The sequence below is a fragment of the Equus quagga genome, chromosome 2, assembly GCF_021613505.1.
Source record: "Equus quagga isolate Etosha38 chromosome 2, UCLA_HA_Equagga_1.0, whole genome shotgun sequence".
Classification (NCBI taxonomy): domain Eukaryota; kingdom Metazoa; phylum Chordata; class Mammalia; order Perissodactyla; family Equidae; genus Equus; species Equus quagga.
In genome coordinates this window covers 130,323,600-130,347,612 of record NC_060268.1, presented here as the reverse complement: position 1 = coordinate 130,347,612, position 24,013 = coordinate 130,323,600, and the positions used below count along the sequence as shown (strand labels likewise).

Genomic DNA, 24,013 nt, shown 5'->3' with positions numbered 1-24,013 from the left:
CTTTCTCTTAAATGACAGTTCCCTTCTCATTCTGTTGTAGTGACCAGACATTTTTAAACTCTTTAAAAATTATCCATATACATAATTTGTATGTATGGAAAAGTTTGTGAAAATGTTTAGCGGTAACGGGAATTTTACAAAGCAGAATGGAGATAATTTATAGTTATAATCTGTCTGGTTTTTGTCTTAGGATGTAGAAAATTGGAGAAAGCATGGCTCCTACATTGAAAACAACAAAAGTCAGAAAATCTAACAGTTCATGACATTTTTTTTTAGCCTGTCAGAGGTGTCAATGAAAAATTGTACTGGATAAGTTAAACATGCAAGGAAAATTTTATTCAAGACTTTCGAAATGAAGGACAGAGATTGAACTGAACTCTGCTGAAACAAAAGGCGGGAGAGTTTTTAAGCACTGGGTTGAGCTAGTGGAAAAGTACTGAAAGACGTTAGGGGGAGCTTGGTCAATGTGACTAGGCCATTGTGTTTACTAACGGTGCATACCAAAGCTGGGCTCCTTCTTTCCAACAGAGACTGGTAGACAGAGGCACTATCTTTCTTGTTTATTACATTTCAAATGAGTGGTTCCCAGGTCCTTGAGAAAAATATTCCTGGGTTGTAAACCTGGCAAAAGGCTGGGAGAATATTTGCATCTCAAAGGGGCAGAGAAATAATTTACAGTTGCAAGTTTTCTAAAGTAAATGCTCTAAGAAAAGGGGTTATCTATAGTCAGGAAGAGACCTGTCTAAAATTTAGTCAAGCTGAGGGGAACTTTAAGGTCATCTTGTTCAGGAAGTCACAAGGCAACCAACTAACCTGAGGTCTAGGGAGAGCCAGGGGCCTGCTGGAAGCAATGCTATGCAAATCCTTGGTTGTCTTGGGCAGGGGCCATTGGATATTGCTAAGGTGAATTCAGCTAAAAGGGTTGACAAATTGATTGAACTTGGATCATCTCACGATGCCAAAAAGTAAGCAGTTGCTCAAAAAAGAACAGGGAGGACGTGATAAAAAGAAACAGGAGCCGCAGCTGAAAACTTCCAGTACCAAAGGTGGGACAATTTTGTCAAAAAGTAGGGTTAAAATGCATAGGATACAATAATTATCCATGTGTCCAGGGTGATAGAAATAAACAATTGAGAAATAAGTAATGTAAAAGAAGGGGCAGTTCTTCCTTATAATTCTAATTAATAAATGCAGAAGAAATAAGGGAAATAAATATCACTGTTAGGCAAACACCATAGTAATAATTGTGGCAAGATTCAGTGAAGAATATTAAAATTAGTAGATAACCATTTGAGAAGAAATAAGATTTGAATAGTCTTAAAGCATTTCCCCCAAGATATTTATTAATTACAAAGGAAAAAAACCAGTAAATTTACAGTGGAGAAAGCCAGCAGCTTACACTTTAACCAAGTGATAAAGGCCAGCATCACCAGAAATGCAACCTATTCACATCTTGTACCTCCTGATTTGATGGACTGAGGACACATGCATTCTGTGTATTCCCTCCAAAGGTGCATAACCTTAAAATAATCATGAGAAACACGTCAGACAAATCCAAATAAAGGGACGTTCCATAAAATACCTGCTCTGTACTCTTCAAACGCATCAATGTCATGAAAGACAAGGAAAGGTAAGGAATTGTCATAGTCTACAGGAAACTAGGAAATGTGACAACTAAACACAGTGTAGGATCCTGGGATCCTAACAAAAAAGAATATTAGTGGAAAAATTGATGAAGTCTGTAGTTTAGTTAGTAGTATAACTCCAACGCTCATTTTTTAGTTTTGACAAATAGACCTTAGTTATGCAAGATGTCAACATTAGGAGAAAGTCGGTGGAGGGTATATGGGGACTCTCTGTGCTATAACTGCAAGTTTTCTATAATTCTAAAATAAATTCAAAATAAAGAGTTAAAACAGTGAACAATATGCATCCCAATCCTCAAACGTGCTTCAGCAAACCCAGGGCAATTTATTGATAGCCACCTTTCTTTTAAGTCCCACCTTCTTACTTCACCCTTTTCTCTCCTATGTGTCCTCCTACAAGAAAATACTGTATACTTTTTAAGCAAACTTTTTAAGTATTTTCTGATATCTATTCACCTATCAAAGCCTCATCTTCCATCACCGTGCAGCTTATTTTCCTGAAGAAAGACTCTCTCCCTAAAAGAAAGTCTGAAACTATTAAAGTATCTACTTCTCTCTGCTACAGATCTTTTTAGTGAGGAGGTAAAAAAGTGAGGGCAAAAACAAACACAGAATCATGATGCTAAGATTATGGATACCCACCAAAGCAAATATGACAGTTTACCTATAAACTGAGAAGATGTAAAAGTCCACCTGCTTTTGGATAACAACATAATTTCTTCAAGAAACCTTTGCCGCATCTTAAAGCTGGAATACCATCACTAAACGACATGTAACTTGTGATTTAGGGTGTTTAAATGGGTTTGCATACCACAATAAAATAAGACATAGTCCAGGTTGCTCCTGCTACGAGGAACTCCACAAGAGTGAGGCTCCTGACAAAGCAATCTCTGCTACTGTTCTCTAGATTTCCCGCCTCCTTGAGTATTTTATTCTAATTACCACTCTCATCATAGTCTTGGTTTCGCTTGAGGGTCAGAGGGTCTCTAAATACTTTCTACCTAACAGCTCGCTTGTGTGGACAAATAAAATTTTTCTTAACTACTTACAGCCAGTTAACATGAGACTAAATTATATACATATAAAATAGACCAAATGTTAGAGATTAAAAGTAATGGTCCCATGCAGAGTAATATGGTCTTGGTAAAGAGGCATCAAAAATCTGGCTCATTATTCCATCCTAGTTATCACTCACCCTCCAAATTGTGGAAACCATTTTAGTATCCATTACTGACCACCCAGACACCTAACTGGACACTATTGTGTCCCATGTATAACAGTAGGTGACCAAGTCCCAGAGAGAAAGGAGTTTTCTACTCCAGCTCCCTGAGCCCCTACTTCTTCTCCAATTGGTTGACATTAAGAAGGGTAATGAGTCTTCAGAAAAAAACAAATGTGCTTTCATAAATGTAGCCTTGCAGTTTCCCCATCAAGTGTGCTGCATCAAAATGTTACATAAAACGCTATACAACGCTAGACTATTCTCACAAGACTAGATCTTCCACTACAATGGTGTTACTTTCAGATCCTCTTGCAGTCTGCAATGCCCTGAAATTTACCAGAAACTGAATATGATCTCTAAAATTCTAGATTACCTATAAAAATATAGACATATTTATTAGGTAAATAAATGTAAATTGGCTGTAAGGGTAGTACCTAAAGTAGATGTTTCTTAAATAAATGTTTTTCTCGAAATAATTTTTGGAATTAAGCAAAAAGATTATTCTTAGAAAAAGGATTCATCTTGATGAGTTGAGTCTGTTTTATTAGTATGCAATTGCATATTTCTATTTTCTCTAAGTCCCCTTAAGCTAAAGATTAATTTAATAAATCTCCGAGTTACGAACTGTTTTTCCAAAGAGTCCTGTAATTAAAAAATGAAAGGTTTGAGACAATTTACAAAACGCAAGTTTCGAAGGCACATTTCAATGTTATGTATCTATCACCAACTATCTAACTACTTAGATATTTATTTGTGTATTTAATTATTTAAGATGATGGATAACAATGCAGCAAAACTTTCTTGGGATCTTATAGGACAGAACACTGGAGCACTAATTAGGAATTGGTCCCCAGAGGCCAAGGCTTTCTGGATTCTCCTGACCAGAGAAGAATTATCAAGTAATCTCATCAAGTTAAGAATCATCTTCCAGCAGAAAGTGATAAAACCTTCTCTGTGCTGCTCACAAGAATTTAGAAAGTGAGGCGATTGGTGAAAAATCAAGATAGAAGAACTTACAAAAGAACTCCTTCACACTAGTTCCTCTTTCCAAGTCTGAGCCCTACAGTATTTGAAAACACACACCGAAAAGAAAAAGGCTTAAAAAGATTGGCTAAACAAGAATGAAATGAGATATTCATTTCAAAACTGTAAGGTTGTACTTTTATTCAGTAATATTGACAAAATTATTATGTTAAGGAGAAAAAAATCATTGGAGAAAATAAATGAGGAAGGGGCAGATGGATAAAGTGACAGGAAGAGAGTACGTGACATGATAGAGAAAGCACGAAGGAGGATTTTTTTACTGCCTTGCTGGCCGACTTTGGGCAAGTCATTTTAGTCTCAACATGAGTTTTCTATGTAAGAAATTGAGAATTGGTGTCTGTTGGTATAATTTAACCAGTTGTTGCCCAATCGCTTGGAGCATAGCAATTCTCAAAGTACAGTTCAAGTGTACCTGGAATAGACTACATCTTGTCTGTGTAATGCATTAATAATGTAGTGTTTTGAACAATTTATTTCCTTAGTTATAGCATAACATTATTTTTTTGCATTTTCTTGTTTAATTTTTTTAAATTTTATGATCAAGATAAAAAAACGTAAAGAGAATATGGTGGAGCGTTTCCAGAGAGTCACAATGTTGGCATATTATTCTGAAATTCAAACAGTTCCCAAAGAATCTAAGTGCCAAAAACAGTTAGTTCATTCATTTATATATATTTATGATTATCATGACACTGCCTGTAGTATTCATAATTCTCCAAACAAATATCACAAGGCTTGATATATCTACTTCTTTCTGTATTACATTGTCAGTTCTCAATTAAAGGACTTCCCTTCATATGAAATGTGCGTAATTCAATTCCTTTCTTTTACGCAGTTCCAAAAAAATTATTTTACATGAGTATTTATGCTAACATCTGGTACAATCACTGCCTGAGATTCAAAATGGGTAAAACTCCTTTAGTGCAGCAATAACGACAACACAGGGGTTAGTAGTAACACCTATCCCACATCAGAAACACTAAAAATACATGAAATGTGTATAGGCTAAATTCATACCGTCAGAACACACACTGAAATTAAATAAACAAAACGTAATTCTTCTTGTCTCCTGAATGTGAATTTGGAGAGGCAAACATCTGGATTAGAAAGGCACTTAGCGGTATACAAGGTTTTTTTCAAGTAAAAAACCATTCAGGAACTAGAAATGAGATGCTACTCAAGAGGCGGCATCTGACAGAGGAGCCTAACTTAGCACCGAGGCGGGAAACAGATGAAGCTGCGCCTACGGATGAGCACAAACAGATAATAAAATTAAGGCCTCAGTGCGTTAAGTTTTCAAAGGTAAAATTGCAGGGTGTTTGGAAGAAACTTTCAGAAAGATATACACCATTTCTACTGAAGCCTTAATACAAGCGGCTCACAAACAAACGAAATCCGTAGTAATTAGAAACATTTTCAAAGTAAAAGATGAAATAAAATGTTTTTGCCAAAGGTACTCAAGTACAGGATTGTACAGCCCTATAAAATTTTAAAAAGTGGGGGGAAAACATATGTTGCAACCTATTCTATTTTACCAAGTAAGGCCATAAATACACACACACATACACGCACACACACAGAGACAGGCACACACGCACATTCAAAACAAACAAAAAATGTGGCAGGGGAGAAAACGTTAACACAAAAAACTTACCATCCACTATCACTATCATTTTATTAAAAGAAGAGTATTTTAACATAAAAATAGTTAGGAAGGACCCAATCGAAAAGGACAAACTTTCCCGAGAAAGAACAACTGGTACTGTGGTTGGTTTCCCTTTTCCCTACCCTCTAAGCCCCACCTTATTGTCATTTGGCAATCTCTTGGGTTATCACAACTTTTGGTTGTCACAACTGGGGTGGGGGTGCTACCAGCATCAACTGAGTAGAGGCCAGAGATGCTGCTAAACATCCTACAGTGCACAGGACAGCTGCCCACAGCAAAGAATTATCTGACCTCAAATGTCAATAGTACACCAGTCGAGAAGCCCTGACTTCCACTAATCTTTTGGCCAGAGGTCAGTGGGCACTGGCCCTGACTGATCCGGATGTGCGGTCAGATTGTGGAGCCCGTGATATCTGGTGTGCTTGTCGGTCTTTTATATCTGCTTTCAATCATTCTCAACGATAATAATTTAGCAAAAGAACTTCAGAGGCAAGGTTCTACTCTATCAGTGAGGACTAAACTAAAAAATTGGTCACTAAAGTGCAGTTGGATCACTTTGACATACACCCTACTGGCTTATTAGTTTGCATCTGAACTTCAGCATGTTAGATCAGGAGGTAGTATTTACTATTTGGAAATATTTACTATTTGGAAGTACAGGATATTGCACCAGTTTGAGCTGAGAATCAGTAGCCTCCATCAAAGACAGAAAACAGAAATCTTTTCTTACGTCACACTTTAATAATACGTACTTCATTAAATATTCAAGAAAAGTGTATATACTTTCTATTAACATAACTTCTTTTTTTTAAAATTTTTAAGGTATGCTTTTTTTTTTTTTTTTTGGTGAGGAAAATTGGCCCTAAGCTAACATCTGTTGCCAATTTTCCTCTTTCTTTTTTCTCCCCAAAGCCCTAGTACATAGTTGTATCTCCTAGTTGTAAGTCCTTCTAGTTCTTCTATGTGGGACACTGCCACAGCATGGCTTGATGAGCACTGTGTACATCTGCACCCAGGATCTGAATCGGCAAACCCCAGGCCACTGAAGTAGATTGTGGGAACACAACTACTATTCCACCAGGCCAGCCCTATTAACGTAATTTCTTAAAGATTGGGAAAATGAAATGAATTTATAGCCATGGTTTCCTCTAGTTAGTAAAATTATAGGTAGCTATTTTTTTCCTTAAGTTTATTTGGGCCATATGGGTGTAGAAAATTATGCATAAACTGTAAATAGTATGATGGACTTCTTTTTGTCTCTGTCCTTTCATCCATAGTACTTGTGTATTTATAAGATACTGCTTCATACACCAGAGATTTGGAAAGTGATAGTTCAGTGGCTTTCCTTGAACACTACACATATATGTGATTATTTCTACAAATTATATTGCAAGAATAGGATCATACCTTATATATTTTTTTATTTCTTATTTTTTTACATCTTAATATAAAGTATTTCAATGTCTGTAAAATAGAGCTTCATCACATTTTCAAATCTCTTTTATGCTATCTACTTACAACTTTTCAATGGTTTTCACATGTTTTCCATCTCTGTATATATGTATGTATTTAGTAGATAGATATGTATATATGTTTGTCTGTATGTCTGTACACATATATTTATGTGTATTGAGTAGGCTGTGATGGATAACTTTCTGCATTTTTCCAAATGTATCTAGAGGAAAAATTCTAGAAGACAAAGGGAAGCATTTTCATAGACTTTCCATGCATAATTTCCCATAGCCCCTCAGGAAGTTTACCCTGATTAATGTCCTTACTGTGTATGTATCCATTTCCAAAAGAACTTTCTGACAGTGGATATCAAATTTTTTTTTTATTTTTTCAAATATGATAAGAAGATAGTATTCCATTGCTGTTTTCTTTTGTGTTTCCATAATCTCCGATGAGATGGAACAACTATTTATGTGTTTATTTTAAACATGCCTGTATTCTTTGTGAATATCTTGTTCAGGTCCTATGCCCATTTTTCTGTTGGTGACGTTTGGGGTGGGGGAGGTAGAGTCATTTTCTCTTACCAATTGGTGAAAATCTGTTTATATACAAACACTTTCTTATATAAATTGTGATTCTTGTCTCTCCAAATTTATGTTTGTCTTTTAACAATTTTTCAGATGGATGTTGTGTTTTGTTTGTTTTACTTATTTTATGTTCTCAGGAGTAAAGTTTGCCTGTTTTTTCCTTTGTTTTCTGTCTTTGGTATCATAGTTAGAAGGTCCTTTATCATTCCAAGGTCACAAAAATAATTATCTATAGTTACTCCTTTTATCTAGCACAGGCTGTGTTGGCCACGTTCTTGGTAAACAGAGGAATCTCCCAGCCCCAAGGACAGCACTTTTTCCTCCCTCTCTCCCTTTCTCCCTCCTTGTTTCCCTCCCTTCTTTCCTCACTTCCTCCCATTCCTTTTATTCCCATTCCTTATGCCTGTTTCTCTATTCCTTCCCTGCAAATGAAACATCAGCTCTTGCTTTTTTAACCTACTATGGCTCACCTTGACTTGGAGGGCTCATATTTAACTCACTGCACAGTATGAGTCCCTCGTGATTAGATATTACTGCATTTTATAAACACTGTATTTTAATAGACCTGACTGTGTTAGGCACCTATTACTTTTCTATCACTGCACTAGATCCTTTACATACATTCTTTCTAGTTACAATACTTCAAGGTAGGCACTATCTGAGCTGAAATATAAGGAATCAGAATTTCAGAGAATAAATAAATTACTGAGTCATGCAGCCACTAATAAAAGGAGCCAAGATCTTCCCCAAAGACGGTGACACTTTTGTTTACTTCTCGGTGCCTCTTATAAAAATAAAAGCCAACAGACCCGAGGGAGTTCTGCATATGTTCAGAAACTATACTTTGGAAATAAAATCCCGTTTTCAGTCACACGATTTATACAATTTTGGAAATTTTAGTAACAATAGTTCCCAAATTCATCATTTCACAGAACTACACTAATCTAATGCTACACTCGGGCTCTACAATTGCATGCAATGACATGGGCAGCACGTGTAAGAAAAGCCTTGATTCCGCTTCTAGACAGCTCAGGTCCAAAATGGAGACTCCTGCCATTCTGAAAGAGATTTTGAGGCCAAAATTTCACATCAGCCCTCGTCTCCCATAAATCTAGCACTTTTTGCCAAGAGTATACAGACAGGTTTTATTCAAACAGTCCCATTGAAGCCTGGACCATAGAAGGGAGGCTGTGTCACGCAGCAGGAAAAGCAGGCGCACAGGCAGGTCCTGAGGCAGGCACAGCTGGATCCATCCCAGTTCTGTTGCTTCACTAGATGTGATATTGGGCGCTTGCGTAACCTCTCTGTGTCTCTTTTTCTGTATTTTTGAAGTGGGGATAGCAGTATCTATCTCCAGGGCTGGGTCTGGAGAATAATTTAACGAATTTAAAGTGCCTGATACATATTAAGCATTAAGTAAATAATACGTTTTTTGCTATTATTATTATCATTATCAGAGTAGGAAACTGTGATATGCTAGGGCATATTCATATATTTTACAGATAAAAAGCATAATTTGAAAATAAATTTGGAAAATTTTTTAAACCATGAGGGCATTTTCTTGTCACATTGACTCCTCCACGGAAGGCTGTGCTAATCTCAACTTCTCTAAAAGTATAATTCAGGTACCAACTCCACGATCCTGGTCTCCTCAGTCACATTGTCTAATTTCAAGTATATAATTTCTTTTTTAATTTAATAGGCTATAGAAGAAACCATGTTTATTCAAAGGCATCTATCTATGAAAGAAGAATAGACATGCAATTTTAGTACAATAGGACATTGGAGGAATTAAAAAAATGACATTATTATATTCAATTTTAGTAATATGTAAAATTTCAAACTTCCATCAGAAAACACGGAAAGATCAATGCCATTTACAATTTTAAAAAGACCTATCAAAAAAGTACATATGCCTTACTGCTAATTTTAGAGAATTTTTCTTTCTTTTAAAGTTCTAGCCTTTGAGTCAATTGAAACTAGAAAGCACTTTGTTGACACCCAGATTTTTTGCTCTCCCCTGCACCCAGGACTTTGCTGTAGAAGGGTTTGGACTTCTGATCTCTGGTCAAGCCCAGGAGAGAGGAAAGAAGACTAGAGGAGCTCTGTCATTTTTCATTCCAAAGACGGGCTAATGGTACCTGGAAAGCAGAGAGAACAAAACCTTCCAAATTGTTGTTTTGGAAATAGATAATTTATACCTCACATAAAACCCCCCTGGACCGATGAGGAAAATTTTGAGTGTGATGTCACCATGTCTACACAGCCTCAACAGAGAGTTGCTATATATTCTCAAGTCATAGATTTCGAGAACCTACTCAAATTCCTTACAAGTACAATGCACTTTCCTTTCTTAGTGTGGAGGGTGAATATTTTATTAGCCAGGTGGTGTTGTCTTCACATTTCTATTCTGCTGACTATATATTCTCTGTACACGTTCCAATTGCTATGTCTTAGATTATAAGTGCCAGTGACCCAGGACCATGAATCACACAAGCAAGTACTTCCCGAACATTTCTTGGATGCAGATGACTTTTACCTTTCCTGGCAACAGTCTGACATTGATTTTTTGTGGTATTATATTTTGTGTGCCTATCTTAATATACAACATACCCAATACCCCCTTGTAGCTTTGATATGCTCCTCCTATGACCTTCTACCCAAGGAAACAACATAGAATTCCTTTTATTTTCAGCTGCAGCTTGAAACTGGACCAGGGTCAGGCACCTGACTCAAGGGCCACACATCCATAAATTAACTAGAAACCCATGAAAGTGTTCCATGCCAAGAGGTTTGCACAGAAGAGGAAATTTATTTAGCTTAGCCAACCAGACTGGTTTTCTCCACAAATTGTTTTTGGAAATTTGAAGAAGATTAGTCAGGAAAATGAATGTAGTCAACCTGCAGAATTAGCAGAGACTTCAAGAATGTGAAGCCACTCAACAAATGATGATGATGATGATGATGACAATGATGGTGGTATTGGTGGTGATGATTATCATCATTTAAATTTGGTCATTTAAGTTTTATCATTTAACTATGTGCCACTTCCTACAAATACTAACTCATAACTTCACAATACCCTATGATGTGAGTAGGTTTATTTCAAAAATAAGCAAATTGAGACACAGAGGAGTTAAGTAACTTGCTGAATGTCAACAGCTATTAAGTGGCAGAATCAGGATTCAAACATGGCAGTCTGGCTTCAGAAATTGTGTTCTCTTTCTTTAAATTATTTTAGAATCAGAAAGTAGGAGATATGTCCAGAGATTACGTTTTTAAAAAGTCCTGTTTCTTACAGGTACGTGAACTTTACAGAGCTAAGGACTCCACAAGAGAGAAATGTTTATGTTGTATGTCCATTCATATTTACATGAGATTTTAATCAAGGCTTAGAAATACATAGTGCTACAGCCTGTACAACTCATTATAAGAAATACATGCTCACATTTCTGAGAAACAAATTTAAGTTAATCATCACTCACTGATTAAAAATGCGTATATAAAAACCCTAAATTTGGAGATTGAAAATTGACCATTCTTTTTCACCACACACCAAAATAAACTCAAAATGGATCAAAGACCTAAAGATTAGGCCTGAGACAATAAGTCTTCTAGAAGAGAATATAGGCAGCACACTCTTTGACATCAGTTTCAAAAGAATCTTTTCAGACACTATATCTCCTCAGTTGAGGGAAACAATAGAAAGAATAAACAAATGGGACTTCATCAGACTAAAGAGCTTCTTCAAGGCAAGGGAAAACAGGATTGAAACAAAAAAACAGCTCACTAATTGGGAAAAAATATTTACAAGCCACTTATCCGACAAAGGGTTAATCTCCATAATATACAAAGAACTCACATGGCTTAACAACAAAAAAACAAACAACCCGATCAAAAAATGGGCAGAGGACATGAACAGACATTTCTCAAAAGAAGATATAAATATGGCCAATAGACACATGAAAAGATATTCATCATCGCTAATCATCAGGGAAATGCAAATCAAAACTACCCTAAGATATCACCTTACACCCGTTAGATTGGCAAAAACATCCAAAACCAAGAGCGACAAATGTTGGAGAGGTTGTGGAGAAAAAGGAACCCTCATACACTGTTGGTGGGAATGCAAACTGGTACAGCCACTATGGAAAACAGTATGGAGATTTCTCAAAAAGTTAAAAATAGAAATACCCTATGACCCAGCCATCCCATTACTGGGTATCTATCCTAAGAACCTGAAATCAGAAATCCCAAGAGTCCCTTGCACTCCTATGTTCATCGCAGCATTATTTACAATAGCCAAGACGTGGAACCAACCTACATGCCCAGAAACTGATGATTGGATAAAGAAGATGTGGTATATATACACAATGGAATACTACTCAGCCATAAAAAAAGACAAAATTGGCCCATTCGCAGCAACGTGGATGGACCTCGAGGGTATTATGTTAAGCGAAATAAGCCAGTCAGAGAAAGACGAACTCTATATGACTCCACTCATAGGTGGAAGTTAATATATTGACAAGGAGATCTGATCGGTGGTTACCAGGGAAAAGGGGGGGTGGGGGGAGGGCACAAAGAGGGAAGTGGTGTACCCACAACATGACTAACAATAATGTTCAACTGAAATCTCACAAGGTTGTAATCTATCATAACATTTAAAAAAAAAAAACCCTAAATTTGGTAACTTCAGTGTGCAAAGGTAATTTTTAGAATATCAAAGGATTATTTAAAACAAGATTTTCTTTTGACCTCCTTTTTTTACTACCTTAACCATTACTTGATACACATTCTCTCTCATAGGAAAAGAAGTATGCCTATATTGCGTATTTCACCAGAGACTAATAATTCAAAATCATTTAATTTATCTGTGCTAAATTTTCCACATTAAAAGAAATAGGACTTTTTCAATGACAACAATTAGGAGAATGGGGAAAAAGGCAGCACTTGGTAGCCAGATGGCCATCACAAACACCTCTAAACTCAAAAAGGGAAAGAATCACCTAAACTCTTTCATCTCAGAGAATTTTTCCAAATGACTGTCATCTGGATAATTAGTTATTAAAACACTAATTTTTAAAAATAAGAATTATCCTATTTATTTTGTAGACAAATTATAGTTATTGGTTGGATACAAACGCTGTTTCTGAAACCACTCCCCTCCTCCCAAATTTTCTGCACATATTCCTTTTCCCAAAGCACAGTTACGGTCAACATCATTCAGTTATTCATTCAATAAATATTTATAGCATATTTACTGTGTGTCCAGCACTATTTTAAGTATGAAGAATATATTGTGGGGGAAAGAAGATTAAAATTGTTGCCTTCCTTGAATTTACTACCTAGTAGGCAGACTAAACAAACAAGTAAATAGGTAGTGTGTCAGAGAGTGACAGGAGTCTTATGGGGGAAAACAGAGAGGGGGAAGAGGTTTGTCTGAGGGCTGGGCATGGGGTTCAGTTTTAAGCAGGGTGGTCAGTGGTGACCTTCCAAAAAAGGTGATATTCAAAAGAGCAAGTGTGTGAGGAAAGAAAAGATTTAGGTGGGATGAGGTCTGAAAGTGGAGGAAAACTAGCTCTGAAGCTAAAATACAAATTTCTTTGAGGAAAAGAAAAATGGTCACCACGTAATAAATAAAACCTCACTGTATGTTGAGAAGGTTGTAAAATTGTAATATAAAACTATGTATGTGAGATGAATTCCAGTCCGGTCTGTAAATTCCAAATCTGCCTAGTAGACACCTTCATTTGGTTGTTTAATAGACTTTTTAGACTGGACATATCCAGAATTAATTTCTGATCTTCCGCTATCTCCAATCTGCTCAATTCAGTCTCCCTCAGATCAGTATAAACGGCAAGTCCCCATTTCTAGTTCTCAAGCCAAAAACTTCGAGTTGTCCTTGACTCCTTCCTCTCTCTCTCGTATTCAACATCTAATTCTTCAGCAAATTCAGTTGACTCACTCATCATTATATACACCCAATCAAAAACTTTCAACCTCTCTATTTTTAAAACCCTGTTCTCAGCCTCCATTATTTCTCACTTGTATAATAGCAATTACTTTCTAACTTCCTGCTTCCTCCTAAAACACTATTCAGACCATTTTCAATATAGCATTCAGAATAACCCCTTTAAAATATGTCATATCATATCACTCTCTGGCTCAAAACCCTCCAAAACTTCCCACCCTACTTGGAATAAAAGCCAAGTTTCTTACAATGGTTTATGTGCCCTACACAATCAGGCCTCCCTTTTAGCCTCAGACCTCCTCTTACCTCATTAACACTTGCTTCCAAGAGCATTTCCTCCTTAAGGCTTTTCTACTTGTTAATCCCTCTGCTGTGAATGCATCAATGAGTAGAAAACACTCTATAAAGCTTGATGGAAGGCTAGGCTCACTAACTAGTAAGCGAGTCACATATAAATATCACAATATAGCCCTTAAACTCATGCCTCAATGGCATTATAAATAACACATCCATAAATATCGGGTTGTTCATCAATATTAGAAAATAAGAAATCTACATTTATGAATGCCAAGGTTCTACTCTATAATTAAATGGAAAAGCAGAGAGATTTCGCCTTAAACCACAGAAGTTGTAATTACTGCAAAAAGACACTATACTGGATATCCTTACCTTTTCCTCTTACTCTAAAATATATCAGATCATTGGTGACAAGAAAAACTTAACAATGGGGGAAATAAATTGGAAAAAACTGTAATAAAAGTAGATACCTTTTTAATTTTTTTAAATCAGAATTTTTATTGAGATTAATTATTTGTAAAGATAAATAAGACAATCAATGAAGAACAAGAGACAAATATCCGAGGCATTTAAGATTAGTTACTAGGCATTAATTTTAACTCAGAACTTGCCAAAAAGGCAGGGTGAAATGTATATATTTTCATGTAGATTCGTTGTCTGATAAGTGAGAGGATATTTGATACAAAGCTTTCCTGGATTGAAAGTTCAAGAAGTATTCATTAAGAGAAATCTAATATAAGAAGTTTTGTATAAAATAGTAAGCAGAGTTTTAAATTTTAATTTTCTCTGCCTAGATTTTTATAAAGTGACTTACAAAGTCACAGGAATGACACTAAATTTTAATTCAAGTAAAGAATTTGAATGAAAAAAGATGAAACAGTTTGGCTACACTCCTTCACAATGAATAGAGGGAAATAAAGCCTAGTGACCTTAGCATGTAAAAATCCAAAAGGAGTAAGTACTCTGTCCTGGAGACTGCTTCTCGGCAGAAGTTTTGTATCATTAAGTCAAGAGGGGCAAAGAATAGAGAAAACTTCATGGAAATAAAGGGAGTTGAGATCATCTTGAAGAACTTTTGTGTGCGAGGGAGTGAGAAAGACAAAAAGTAGACAATTCAGACATGGAAAATATCATGAACGTAGCCTCATGGATAGTCGTAACTATCAGAAACTCAAGAATCATTTTAGCAAATAACGAGAGTTTTTGGATTTTTATGCCTTAAAGGGCCAGGAACAAGGAGGCATTGTGAACAACTTTGGCAAAAAAAACCCCCAAGCAATTAGTATTTATACTAGCAGGCACAAGATCATAGAGAGCCACTGAACATCTCAGAGTGGTGACTAGCAACTTATAGTAAGATTTATCTCGCTCAAGTAGGTTCAACTTTTGGAAGGGAGAAAGATCAGGAAATAAATTAATGTAATCCCCTAGGCTCAAAATATTGAGGACCTAGTGTACTTCTGAAGCAAGATGTCTTAGAAAAGGAAGGCTCTCCTTATCCTTTTTCATATAAATGTATCTGTACCAGGCAGAGTATGAGGTTCTGCAACTATAACACCAAATGAGACAAAAAAATGTGTTCCCTATGCTAATGAGGTTTGATGAGTGGAGAAGAATTATATAATTATATATATACGAATATATACGTAATTAATACGAGATTAAACATGCACAATGAATGTCGTGATCTGGGAATCTCCGTATGTAGCAGGTGAATGTTGAAGGAAAACTACACTTGGACTTGTGCGTCAGCAAAATCTAGGCTAATCTAGAATCTTAATGATAATCAGGTATTTATTGATGAGGGGGAGGACAGGGAATTGTGTTTCTCAGAGAGGGACATTAGGAAGAGCCTGGTGTCCTATAGGAAGTGAGATTTCCATACAGAGGGTTGAGGTTGGAGAGAAAGTGGTGAAATATGAAGGAAAAGAGAGAAGCAGAGAACAGATCCTGAGGTTCCCTTACACAGGGCATTAAGGGACTGGATTTCATGCTAAGGCCAAGGGGAGGCTGTGATCTAGAAAGGATTTTATGCACAGCGATAGGTGACACGTGCACTTTAGAAATACTGTGTAAGTTCAAGTGAAAGAATGGAAGTACACAAAACTAGAGGCAGGAGACAATTTAGGAGTCTGCTAAAGAAAATCTAGGGGAGAGATGCCAGTGACTTACAGTAGTGACCGAGACAGCCTTAACGTTCCCCTCAGCTTGATTAAACTTTAGATGGGTTTTGCTCTGATTCTAGGCCCCTGGATCTCTCTTTTTTTAGAACATATACTTTATGAAACTTATAATTATATAAATTCTTTCTTTGCCCCTTTGAGATGTAAATATTTTTAAATGCCTCTTGCCAGTTTTACAATACAGGACTGTCTTTCTCAAAGACCAGGGAGCCATCTCTTTGATATGCAATCATCAAGGAAGAGAGAGCCCCTATCTCCCAGTCTCTGTGGAAAGGTAGGAGACCAACTGAAGAGGGCAACCTTGCTGTGAGCTGTAAAACTGCCTCCTGTGATAAAAAGGAGAAAGTTCCCGTTGCCTTTGGGTAAATCCAATGAGCAACACAGACGGCCTACAATCCTCTTCATCCCATCTCTGAAGAATCTTTGTTTCAGCAGAGTTGAACTCAGATTGACTTCTGGTCCATCTCTTATTGTAATAGTCTTCCTTTTCTGTATCACTTTGTCCAGCGCAAATTCTCTTTGAAAGTAGTGATAGTGCAGGTGGTGAAACAATCTTTAAGTTCAGAAAATATTTAGAAGATAGTAAAATCAGAACATATTATATGATTAGCTGTGAAAAGGAGTGCAAAATTATTATCAGGTTCAGACTTGTCAACCAGGTGTATAGGAGTGCCATAAGGAAAATAGGAGTTAGAGTAGATTTGTGGGGTAAGATGATGCATTCAGGCTTGGAAACAGTGAGTACCACAGGTGCCTGTGAGCCACTCGAGGAGCGGAAGCTCACAGATCTGCGAATTTATGTAGCCAGAGCTCAGGAGAGAGGACTTGGCTACAGCCACCTACCTAAATATATGGTATTTGAAGCCTCGGGACTGTATAAGAATGTCTGGGAAAAGTGAGAAGAATTGGAAGACTATAGGGCTCAGATCCAAACTCTAGTGAACCGCAATGTTGAAGAAGTGAATGGAGGAAGAGGAAACCATGAAGCACTGAGAATGATCACCCAGAAAGGTAGGAAAGCAGAGTTATTGCCAAATGAGCAATGGAAATTACAGAAACCAATGATGAAAAAACACACTGCCTGGTGTGGTGCCGCTGAATAACGTAATTTCATACAGGTTGACCCGAGCTGTGTTTTTCATGGCAACCTAAAACAAATTATTTCATGAAAAAGGTAATGAGGTCATGGCTATCCATATTTTCTATGCTAATTCAGTTTAAATTTGAGTTACTGAGAGTCTGTTCTGATAATAAATAGGGCCCATTAAAATGTTTCCAATTTTTAAAATAAACCACCCGTTCATGGCATTTTTTCTATTCTTATGGTGGGAGATATTCAGCTGACTGAATGTTAAAAAGGAGCAGTGAGGAAGTTCTTCCTGTCACCAAGATGAAGGCAGAGTGCACATGGCTTTTTTTTCCTGCCAAGAATCACCTCCAGTATTTTGACTTGATATGCTCTAATTCATTTGCTGCTGTTGACATTTTGAGGTTGTGTCCAGTAACCTAGGCAACTGTTCTTATTTCTGTCCTAATTTGCCTCTATTTATAGAGTTTATATAGATTGAACGGACTCAAGGATATTCTTTAAGGCAGAGTGGGTTTACAACCTACATGCTCTTAAGTGAATATAACATTAAAGATATGACAAATCTTAGTCATCAAATGAAAACTACAGGTTGCGATTTCTTCAATTTGGGATCATCAGTAAATATGATGAATAATGTATCTTTAAAAAGGTAGCATAACTTTATCAGGCTGAGATATGATATGATGACAGTTGAAATCATAAATTTTTAAGTGTTTTGTTTTTAATGTTGTATTCATTAAACTGAATTTTGTCAATTAGAGACCACAGCTTCAACTACCTTCAAATAAAAATCTGGCCTTACTCAGTACTAAAATGAGTTCTCTTTTTCACTCCTCATCTACAAGACTCTATAATCAAAGTTTAAATTGTGTGAGACAGAGCAAAATCTTTGATTTAGTTTTTAGACTTTATTGGCTTTCAAGCTGTATAGGCAGTGGAAAGAATAACTAGAACATGTGTCTTTCATGGACGGGGGTAGAGAAAGAAAGGGTGATGTTAAATAACTACCTGCAAAACTGTCTCCAACATGTGTCTTCTAAATATCAGGATGAACTATTTTTTCTTTTCTTTTTTTAATGAGTATGTACCATAAAACTAGGGAATTACACCCTGTATAACCTGATGAAGGTAATTGAGGACTCAAGAGAGACAGGAACTAATGGATCACCAACCTACCAAAATTCCAAAGAAGAAAAGTTCTCAGTGCAGGGTCAGGCATTCCATAACCATTGAAGAAAATAAGAATTTGACAGCTATTGAGTACAATTTTCTTCACCTACTGTCAAGACTCGCTTTGAGTGATCACTATTGTAGTTCTACATTATTTATGTGGATATAGATATATATAAAAGTGCTAGCATCATTAAGAATCACATTAATTCCATCTTCCTTTTAATGTCTTAAGGCAGTTCCTGATCAGTCCCCCTCCTGAGGAAAGAAAAACTTCAAACGACTTATGTTAATAGAGTATCCAGGAGGTCAAAAATGGTTAGCACCATGAAACCAGGAAAGCAAAATAGTCTCACATCAAAAAACTGAGAGACTTGTATTAACAAAGCTCCTTGATCTGCTCAAAAGGAAGTCAAAGTATAACACTAAGCACACACAAGTCTACACTTATGAAATTCATTTTTATAGAAATCAAAATTTATTGAGCATTTCCTATGTGCCAGGAGCTATATTTTTCATATGTCTAGCTTAATCTTCAAAAACAACTATAAAATAGATACTACTATTATTATCACAAATTTACAGATGAAAAACTGAAAGTTAGAAATATAAATTAACTTTCCCAGGGTCATGTAAATAGTAACCGGTGGAACCCAGATATGAATCGTTTGTGTGACTCCCAAGTCCATACTCTTAACTTCTCCATTATCCAGCAGTGCAAGAAAAAGTGAGTCATTTGCTCACATATTCCAGTCACAAAACTCCTTTTCACTCCTCTATATTAAGAGTCTTTCTAAATCCACAGTTGTCATCTAGGTAGGCTTAAGGAACATAGTTTTAGCTGACACTTTAGCAATTTCTTGAGTGTCTATTGCTACTGCTGCCCTATTGCAGACAACAAAACAGGGAAAATTTCTAGAAATTAGAGTTCTCTTGGTATTGAAATATCACAGAGGCCAATGTCATGAGAGACTGAGGAGTAACTGCCTCTGTCTTCTGGATTCTATGCTTGGAGACCTTGGACTGCTGTCCTACAAGGTCCTCTACTGTAGGACTCTACTCGACTAATTCTCCACTTCATCAAAGTGAAGTGATCCACCAGGAAGACTGTCAGGCTCTGGACCTCACTACGTAGTTTCCAAATGGTAATCAAAAAACTGATTTTGTTATTGGTGGAAGGTTGTAATATTGGGACATTTAGAAATTTGTGAAGCTTAAACAGATCTGATACTAGGGTTTATGGTCTTTGGTTTCACAAGTTATCTTTCTAGTAGAGGAATTAAATATCGACTCCTTAATACTGGCTGCAGCAATGGTAGACAATGAGATCTTAAGAGATGATGAGGTTCTACCCAAGGTTACCAGTGTGCTGTGCTGAAAAGAGTGTGGTTGGTGCCAGAAGACCTGGGATTTGGTCCCAGTCTTCATGACTTGCATAAACTACTGAAATTCTCTTTGAGTCTAATTCCCTAATTAGTAAAATCAAGAAAAAAAAATTCCAGGACATTTGTTAATTAGGAAATCAATTTGGAAATTACTTTGTAAACTGTGAAGTATTAAATGATGATTGGCACTACTCTGTTTAAATAGAAAATATGACTTAACATGTATTTAGTTAATCTTTTAGGAAGCTTTTAGGACTTACCAAAAAATCTTATTATCAGTAAGTTTAGGAATTTGATTTCTTAACAGGAGTCTATTTTCATGTCTCTTTGAAATTTGAGTTTTTAAGATAAAAGGTGTCTATTTTATCCTTGTTAAGATGAGCTCTTTGAAGAATGTTCTTAAAACCCATAGCAAACTCACACTCCTGTATCACTGGATATAATCGCAATTTCGGTGCAATGAGTATTCATGTTCAATAATTAAGATAATCACTAATTTCCACTGCTGTTCCTCTGCCACTTCATGAGGTATGCACTATTGGTCTTTTAGTATTACACTCTCATTGACCATGGACTCTAAATCATTGTTTGTTGGTTACAGACCTTTACAATGCCCAGTGGCATTTGCCACTGATGACAGCAATAACAGATGATGTTGAGCCAAAGCTACTGGGAGTGAAATGCAGAAGGCAAAATGATAATAAATAACTGCCACTCCATTACTAAACAATGCCTGAAATTGGTTCTATCACATGTTGGATATAGCAAAGTCTGCATAATCCAAGAACCAAAAAGGCATTTACTCAGTAACAGCAGCAAACAGAAAGGAACTCAAACATTTGTCTTGTGCAGCGCCCAGGAGTTCCTCATTAAGCATGGCATGATTAGTCAGAGGATTCGCAACAGATTCTACTTCCAAATCTTGTGGTATCTTCTCAAATTGATGGTACCTGGGAAGTGTGTCAAAAGGTATACTCAGTCCAATAGATACGAACTTCAGGAATGCCGGATAGAACACAGAGCTAAAGTCTCAAAAGGCTGTGAGACTGAACATATGAATATTTTCTAAACACAGAGATGTAATTATAGACATGCATTGGTTTATGACGAGGATATGCTCTGAGAAATGCATTGTTAGGCGATTTCTTTGTTGTGTGAACATCATAAAGTATATTTACACAAACCTAGATGGTAAAACCTATTATATACCTAGCCTATATGGTACTAATCTTTTGGGACCACTACCATATATGTGGTCCATCATTGACCAAAACATTGTTATTTGGCGCTTGATTGTATAGGGAATATGGGACTATTAGGGATATAAGATGCCTGCATGAGATCATAAAACTTGTCTAAACATGATCTTGGTTCCATTCAGGTGATTTGAGTGGAGGATAGATTTGAACTGTCTTCCTTGGTCAGCCATCTCATAAACCTCAGGTACGAGAGCAGAATCTGTTGTAATAAACTCACGAGATAGATACTCAACAAGAGGGTGTTAGTGGACATAAAATGTCCATCCTATAAAATAATTACTCTTTAAAATATAAAGGAAAATTTGTATCCTTCCTCCCTTTCTCAGACCGCTGTGGCTTCCTTTATTCTGTTCTCTTTCATTCCACTGATGATGTATCAGGCTTTTTGTGATGGTGGTTGTTTGTTTGCTTGTTACTAAATGATTCATCCTACCAACTCTAAGTCCTAAGTGAACTGACATGCAATAATCACCAAAGTTCGTAGTCTGAAAACATAATCCACTTGATAGATTATATAAATCTGAGCCTCAATGATGTTATTAGTAAAACTGGGATAATAACATCAATATAGCAAAGTGAACGTGAGCATTAAAGTAATAATATATATGAACAGACATTATTTTGTTTTCCTCCAAAAAGAGAGCCTAAGATGGAGGGTAGTTTATTTTGGGAAGAGATCTTGTGTAACAGAATTAAGAGCCTGGGAAGAATGAATCAGGAAAGAAAGAAGAGCCAATCCAAAGAGCTATTTTCAAGCAGGTCACCGCTGTAGGAATTGGGGCTTGATCCCCCTGGGGAACTTTTGAGGACCTGTGGAAAATGCACTTCAAAATGGTCCATCCAAGGAATGAAAGAGTATTGGCCAAAGGTTGCTTCGTGGGGTGTTAATGCCTTACACAAAGTTGTGTATGTATTAGAATATCGGAGCAGCCTCCTGAGGAATTTCACATAACGGTGGCAGGGAAACCTCAAGGCAGGAAGTCAATAAAATCCAAGCTATTTGAAATTCTTACAGAGGAGATTTATGAGAGCAGAGAATGGCTAGGTTAAAAACAATGTTGCTCCCAGTAGATTTGATGGTCAAGGATCTATCTTGTCACTAGACAGCAGTGAGCGTGTCATTCCAGGGACATTCCAAATGAACTAGACTGTAGGGAGCCGTGCACAGTGGAACACAAATCCAGAATGCAGAGCAGTTTCAGTGTGATTTCCATAAGGTTAGAAGCAGTGGCTTCTATGAAAGATTCTTGAGATCCAGGACTGTGGAGAGTATCAACTTCTTAACCTGCAGTGGTCAAATGGCCGTCTAGCAGTCTAGTAATCCTGTCCGAGAACAAAAGTACGAAAAGAAAAGAAAAGTGCTAAGAACCTTATTTTCCTAGCATATAACTTTAAAGTTTACAAAACACTCTCATAGGCACCATCTTCTTTGAAGTTACCGGAGATGCTGTGAGAAGGTATGCTATTACTCTTCTTTTTGTTCAGATGAGAAAATTGTTTTTTAATCTTCTATTTCTTTTATTTAAGTGTATGCTTTTTACATGATGCTGGCTTTCCTTTGATAGTTTCTGAAGCAATATTGATTTATTTATATTTTTAAGTAATTTTATTGGGATTATAATGATTTGTAACATTGTGTAATTTCAGATGAAGCAATTTGAAGCTTCCGTTTTAAGGGTTTTAACCAAGTCTTCACTGTCTACATGTGATGATCTAGAATGAGAACCAAGGCATGTTCATCCTAACCCAGCATCCTAAAAGGTGTCTTTATTTTAACAAAACTTCCTCCTACCAATGACTCTGTAAGCCCTGACACTCGCCCTCCGCGTCCAGTGGCCCAGCAGCAGCCTCCGTGAATCCCTCACTCACTTCACAAAAGTGTGAGCAAAGTTTATCGCTAGCAAAATTGATTTCCAATTCCATTGCTTTTTGTAAGATTTGATCTCGTACCAAGGATGCCTATTAGTTTTGAAGGAAACTAACTCCAGATGCTGTGTGGCCCCAGAAAGTTCCCAACACAAACTGGCATCTAGAGAACTGAGAAATAACCCAAATAATCAGCAAAACCTGGAAACTCAAGAAAAACCAACATTTTTTAATAAAATACAGGTGTTGTGACTGATATATAGCAGTTCTCAGCAATCTGAATATTTGAAAACATGGAACTTTCTTAAATTTATCTTTTTCCATGTCTCCAAATTTTATGTTACTTCAGTTAACTAATTAAATAATAATAGTAATAATGATAATGATGATCATTATACAGTTGCTACTACCACTAAAAGAATAATAATAACTAGTGATTCTTGAGAACTTATTATGAGCTAGGCACTGTGTTAAGCGCTCTATTAATTAACTGAGTTAATTCCCACATTAAGCCTCGTACAGAGAGCACTATTAGTAGCTTCACTTTACAAATCAGGGAACTGAGGTAGAGAAGGCTGAGTTCCCAAGTAACACAGCAGGAAGTGGCTGATTCAGACGTGTTCCCAGGCAGTCTTATCCACTATACCATACTGCCTGCCTTTCAGACCCAAGGTCTGTAGTCTGGTCTGCAGTTGCAAGCTATCAGTTGCTAGGAAACCAAACTTTCACAAATTCCCAAGCATTGGGTGTAAGTAAAGTGAGGTACTGCATCTCAGAGTAGTTCAGAAATTGATTAACATCTTTGAAGGGGTGTGGGAAAGTGTGTGTATGTATGTCTGTGTTGAGCATATGGGCAGAAGAATGCACTGAAGAAAAGAAGAAAAGTAGAGGAAATTTGCCCTGGAAGTTTTTTTTCCCTAGAATTTCAGAGTATATTTACAGTTTCTCGGTTTCTCTTTTCTACTCTGACAAACATGTACATATTTCACTTTTTAATTCCTATGACTGCTATAAAAATCAAAAGTGGTATGGAGTGATCCACTACCCCGCAGAAATGGTCTCACCGTGAGCTCTCAAGGTAGAGGAGATAATTCGCCTCAGGCGGCTGCCCCTGCGTCCTGAGGCTTCTTCTCCCTGTGCTTTGCAAAACCAGCTCCAGATCCAGGAGTCCCGTC

General features: G+C 36.7%; 1 protein-coding gene across 3 annotated transcripts in view; it reads right to left on the bottom strand.

Moving 5' to 3' along the window:
* Positions 1–24,013, bottom strand: part of CTNNA3 (catenin alpha 3) — a 1,485,947-nt gene that overhangs the window by 131,197 nt on the left and 1,330,737 nt on the right. The window lies entirely within an intron of this gene.